Source organism: Nicotiana tabacum, chromosome 12, assembly GCF_000715075.1.
Source record: "Nicotiana tabacum cultivar K326 chromosome 12, ASM71507v2, whole genome shotgun sequence".
Taxonomy (NCBI): Eukaryota; Viridiplantae; Streptophyta; class Magnoliopsida; order Solanales; family Solanaceae; genus Nicotiana; species Nicotiana tabacum.
Genome location: NC_134091.1, coordinates 2,177,784 through 2,184,630, shown reverse-complemented (window position 1 = coordinate 2,184,630; position 6,847 = coordinate 2,177,784).

The window sequence follows — 6,847 nt, the reverse complement described above, 5'->3', positions numbered from 1 at the left end:
CAATCTAGGGTTCATGTTTTGATCAATTTTAGTCCAATTTTACACCGATTGATGGGTCCCTAAGTGTTGGTTCAGTGTTTTAACTACCTAATCCTAATTTAAAACAAACAATTAACTAACCTAAGCTACAAACTTGAAAGCAATACGGAAAGGGAAAGAAGAAGAACTAAGGAAAATAAAAATTCAAAGAAAATAAATAAATTAAATGACTAAGAAGGAGTTAATGTTACCAGCGATGAGATGAAATGCTGAGTAATGAACTTGAGCAGTTAATTTCGTGCAAATTAACAAGAGGAACATTAACTTTTATGTTCAGAGAGTAAAGGGGTCGAAAAGTTCGAATGTAAGGCCTTAGGTCCTATTTATAGAAAAAGGTCCTGGGGTCCAGCTTACCTACCCACCGCGGACCTCACAAAATGGCACAGCGGTTCGCGGTGCTCGAAACCAAAGGGCACTGACAAATTGTCCATTGCGGACCGCGCAAAATGTAATGCGGTCGCAGTGGACCATCACGGTCCACACAAAATGTAATGCGGCCGCGGTGGTAAACTTCAGAGAACCCCCACTTTTGGCAAATCATCAGTGCGGTCCACATTGATTTCTTGCCCCCGTACAAAGGTCTTTGCGGCCGCACAAAATGAGTGCGGTCTGCATTGACAACTTCAGAGAGTGGTCAGTTTCCAACTTTTTCCTACACTGTATCAACACAATCCTACATCATCTCACAACCAGTCAGTCCAACAATAAATCCTACACTATAATGAAAATCAAAGAAAAAAACAAAAACACATGGGTTGCCTCCCAAGAAGCGCCTGATTTAATGTCGCGGCACGACGCAGGTTACCATCAAATCATTTGAGGTGAAGAAGTGTCACTACGTGGCTGTCATCAAGCTTTCCCAAGTAATGTTTGACCTTGTGCCCATTCACTCTGAAAACTTCGTCGTTTTTGTTCTTCAACTCAAGTGCACCAAACGGGGTCACAAATACCACTTCAAAAGGTCCACTCCATTTTGACATAAGTTTTCTCGGAAATAAACATAACTGAGAGTTGAACAAAAGAACCAAATAACCCGCTTTGAACTTCTTACTACGAGCATATTTATCATGAAGTTACTTCATCTTGTCCTTGTAGATGGATGAACTGGAGTAGGCATGAAATCAGAATTCATCAAGTTCATTAAGCTGCTCCACACGAAGATTTGCTGCTACATTCCATTCAAGATTCATCTTCCTCAAAGCCCACATGGCCTTGTGCTCTAACTCAATCGGTAGATGGCAAGCTTTCCCAAACACCAACCGATACTGAGACATATCAATCGGAGTCTTGTAAGCAGTCCTATAAGCCCATAGAGCATCATCCAACTTCTTTGACCAATCGGTCCTACTTGCATTGACCGTCTTTGACAATATACTCTTTATTTCCCTGTTTGAGACTTCAACTTGGCCACTTGCTTGAGGATGATAGGGAGTAAAAACTTTGTGGTTGACACCATACTTTGCAAGCAAAGTGTCAAAAGCTCTATTACAAAAATGAGACCCCTATCATTTATGATTGCACGAGGAGTGCCAAACCTTGTAAAATGCTCTTCTTGAGAAATGCAACAAGACTCCGGGCCTCATTGTTGGGTAAATCCATGACTTCAACCCACTTTGAAACATAGTCAACCGCCACAAGAATGTATGTGTTCCCACACGAGCTAACAAACGGGCCCATAAAATCAATGCCCCACACATCAAAAATATCAACCTCAAGAATGGTATTAAGAGGCATCTCATCTTTCTTCGAAATTCCACCTGCTCTTTGACATTCGCCACACCTCTTCACAAGTTCACTTGCATCTTTGTACAAAGTTGGCCAATAAAATCCACAACTAAGAACTTTGAAAGTCGTCCTCACCCTGCCATGATGGACACCATAGGGAGAAGAATGGCAAGCCCCCAAGATACTCAATTGCTCTTCCTCCGGGACACACCTTCGGATCACACCATCCGTGCAAATCTTGAACAAGTACGGCTCATCCCAATAGAAATCCAAACTATCCCGTTTGAGTTTCTTCTTTTGGTTAGAAGAGAGCTCACACGGGATTATTCTAGTTATAAGGAATTAGCAACGTTCGCAAACCATGACATACCATTCACCGACACCGAAAGGAGTTGTTCGTTGGGAAATGAGGCACTGATCTCTAGGCCATCACGAGGCCTCCCTTCCTCCTCCAAGCGGGACAAGTGGTCCGCCACTTGGTTTTCACTACCCTTCCGGTCCATAATCTCCAAATCAAACTCTTGAAGTAACAAGACCCATCACATCAGTCTAGCTTTGGAATCCTTTTTTTCATCAAGTACCGGAGTGGGGCATGATCGGTATAGACTATGACCTTGGCACCCATAAGATACGGCCAAAATTTCTCCATTGCGAACACAATAGCCAAAAGTTCTTTTTGGTCACCGTGTAGTTCACTTGAGCATCATTCATTGTCTTGCTCGCATAGTACACCGATTGAAACATTTTGTTCAATCTTTGACCCAAAACTGCCCAAACAATAACATCGCTCGCATCACACATGAGCTCAAAAGGCAAGCTCCAATTAGGTGCGGTAATGATAGGAGTGGTGGTCAACTTATGCTTGAGAAGTTCAAAGGCTTGCATACATCTCTCATCGAACACAAACATGACATCCTTTTCCAATAGCTTGCATAAGGGTATCACTACCTTCGAAAAGTCTTTGATAAATCTCCGATAGAACCCCGCATGCCCAAGAAAACTTCTAACTCCCTTAACAGAGGTCGGGGTAGGGAGACTTGAAATCACATCAATTTTTGCTTTGTCTACCTCAATACCATGCTTTGAAATTTTATGCCCAAGAACTATGCCCTTTTCTACCATGAAGTGGTATTTCTCCCAATTAAGAACAAGATTGGTTTATTCACAAAGGGCCAAAAACTCTATCAAGATTTTTCAAACACTCATCAAATGAATCAGCTACAACACTGAAGTCGTTCATGAACACCTCCAAAAATATCTTCCACCATATCGGTGAAAATGACCATCATACACCGCTGAAATGTAGCCGGTGCATTACACAACCCAAAAGGCATCCGAGAAAAGGCAAAGGTGCCATATAGACAAGTGAATGTGGTCTTCTCCTAATCTTCCAGAGCAATCAAGATTTGGTTGTACCTAGAATACCGATCCAAGAAACAGTAGAAGGCACGCCCAACAAGTCGGTCTAACATCTGGTCAAGAAAAGGCAATGGAAAGTGATCCTTGCGGGTCACATTATTCAACTTGCGGTAGTCCATACATACCCTCCAACCGGTGACGGTTCTGGTAGGAATCAACTCATTTTGTGAATTTGCAACCACGGTCATGCCACCCTTCTTCGGTACACATTGCACCGGCAAAGTCCAAGAGCTATCAAAGATGGGGTACACAACTCCGGCATCCAACCACTTGATCACCTCCTTTTCATAACTTCTTGCATTGCTTCATTCAACCTCCTTTGATGTTCCAAGGAGGGCTTTGCATCATCTTCCAGAATAATCTTGTGCGTACAGAATACGAGGCTTATCCCCCGGATATTAGCTAGAGTCCATCCAATTGCCTTTTTCCGCTTTTGAATAACCGCTAATGTGGCATCAACCTGCATGTTAGTAAGACAAGAGGAAAGAATAACTGGCAAAGTATAACTAGGGCCTAAGAACTCATACCTGAGGTATGGAGGCAACGACTTCAACTCCAACACCGAAGGCTCCTCAATTGAAGGTTTTGTTGGTGGAGTCTTCCGATTCTCAAGGTCCAAAGATAGTTTTCTAGGCCCATAAGAGTAAGAGCCCATCCCATGTAAAGCATTCACACACTTCACTCGACCTTCGTCATCATTGACATCAAGATTCAATAATACAGCCTCCCGAGGGTCCTCCACATTGATCATTGCACTGGTATCATCAACTATCACTGTCATGACAAGGTCAACAAAAGAGCACACCTTAGAACTGTTGGGTTGTTTCATTGACTTGCACACATGAAAGACCACTTTTTCATCACCCACCCGGAAGGTGAGTTCCCCTGCTTCCACATCAACTAAGGCCTTTCTAGTAGCAAGGAAAGGTCTTCCCAATATGATTGGAACTTCATAATCCACATCACAATCCAAGATCACAAAGTCAACTGGCAAAATAAATTTTTCCACCCGGACAAGGACATCATCAAGAATACCCAATGGTCTCTTCATCGTTCTATCCGCCATTTGCAATCTCATGGAAGTCGGCCTCAGTTGCCCAATACCCAAAGTCTTGAAAACCGAGTAGGCATCAAGTTGATACTTGCCCTAAATCACATAGAGCCTTGGAAAAGTACGCACTCCCAATGGCGCAAGGAATGGTGAAATCACCGGGATCTTCAAGCTTTGGGGCCATTGAATGCACTATTGCACTAACTTGGTGGGTCATCTTTATTTTTTTTACAATCCATGGATCGTTTCTTTGTCACCAAGTCGTTCATGAATTTAGCATAGCCCGATATTTGTTCAAGAGCCTCCACCAAGGGCACATTGATGGATAAGCTCTTCATCATGTCAATGAACTTTTTAAACTGATTCTAATTTTTCTGCTTCACGAGCCTTTGAGGATAAGGTGGAGGTGGCCTTGGCAAGGGAGCCAGGCTTTTGGCACAACCGACTCCGGTATGTCTATTACGTGTTCCCTAGACGGGTTCACATCATTTTGAGTTTCCACCTCGGCATCTTGAATATCAATCCTCACTTCTTCATTCACATTCTCATTAATCATATTTTCAACTACCAAAGGAACTTCATCTTCTTGCAACTTAACTTCATTACTCAAAATTTGCTTTTGTTTGGAGGCATTCACATCACCGCCTTGTCCACTCCTTGTAGTTACCGCCATAACATGATTGTTCCTACCCTTCGGGTTTACTACCATATCACTTAGTAGAGCACCCTTAGGGTGAGTATTCAAGGACTGTGAGATTTGGCCTAACTGAACCTCCAAATTTCTAATTGAAGTATTGTGGGAAGACAATTGAGCATCGAATCCGTACTCTTCTTCATCATCTGTTCGAACATCATTTCAATTCTCCCCATGTCAGGGTTAGAAGAACTAGGACCTTGGGATGGAAATAGGGGCGAATTGTTTGGTTGTTGATACATTAGGGGCCTTTGAAAGCCTTGCCCCCAGTTTCCTTGATTGCCATTATTCGACCCACCTTCATTGTTGTTACCACCCCAGTTGTTGTTCCCATTCCAATTACCTTGATTATTCTGATTATTGTTCTGATTGCCCCAGTTGGAGTTTTGGTTGTTGTTCCCCCAATTACCATTGCCTTGTTGTTGTTGATTTCCCCAATTGCCTTGGGGTCTCCATTGTTGTTGGTTGGAAGAATTGCCCCTTTGGCCTTGATAATTGTTCACGTATTGCACCTCTTCATTCTACCCATCATAACTATCATCTTGGAATCTACCACAATTATTGTAAAATTGCTCCGAATTCCCTTGGTTCTGTTGACTTCTTTGTCTTCTTTTGTTGACTAGCATGTTGACACCCTCAATGGCATTCACTTGGCGAGGATTTTGAACTTGTTACAACTGTGCCTTTGCTAGTTGGTTCATTGTAGTTGTCAACTCAGCTATAGCTTGCCCATGATCATGTAACTCCTTGTGCAAATGAGTAACCGTGAGGTCATCCTGGGGCACATTGGTTCTACTTTGCCAAACAAAAGAAGTGTTAGCCATCTCGTCAAGAATGTCACAAGCCTCATCATAAGACAGCTTCATGAAGTAGCCCCCAACAAGTTGGTTCACTATGCATTGGTTTGTTGTGTTAATGCCCCAGTAGAAAGTCTGTTGGACCATCGCCTCAGTCATATCATTGTTGGGACATTCCTATAACGCTCCCAAATCTCACGCAAAAGGTTCAGGGAGCTCCTGTTTGAAAGCCAAGATCTCATCTCTCAATGCTGCCATATGTCCAGGTTAGAAATTTTTTGCAATGAACTTGTCTGCCAACTCATCCCAAGTAGTGATGGAATGGTTGAGAAGTCGCTCAAGCCAATCCAATGCCTTCCTCTAAGTGAAAATGGGAAGAGCCTCAACCGAAGTGCATCCTCGGACACATTTGTTTGCTTGCTCCCCCAATAGGTATCCACAAATCCATTGAGATGTTTGTAAGCATTTTGATTGGCAGCACCCGTGAAATACCCACGTTGCTCCAGCAATATCAACATCACATTGGTAATTTGAAAATTGCCGCCCGAATCCGGGTTGGGACAATTACACTTGCATAGATATGGTTTGGAAGCACTTGAAGAGCCACTCTTGGAGGTGGCGGGGGAGGGTATGGAATATTATTATTGGCCTGGCGGCCTCTCCTTTGTCCTTGAGGCACAATAGGGACCTCATCTTCAACATTGTCATCTACTTCCTCCCTCGGCGGAAGATCTCCAAGAGGCGCGTTGTTTAAGTTTGCTGCCATTTTGTACCTGTTGACATCCAATTTTGTCCCTCCTTTCTTCCAAATTTTTTTAAGCTTCTAATATCACTAATAATATAAGATAGTTATTATACTATATTTGTTATTATTATTGAAACTCTTACTATACATGTTGTTATTGTTGTTGTTATTATTATTATTATTATTCACTCGTTCATTCATTCTTATCGCCTTTTGTGAAAAAGCATATCATTCTTCTTATTTAGTAAAATAGTAATGTTTCTTTAATCCTATGTTTTATAAATATTTTTTCCAAGAATATTATAGTTTTATACTTATATTAGTATAAGGGATATTTTCATATGTTAATATACCTAGTATTATATAATATGATTATT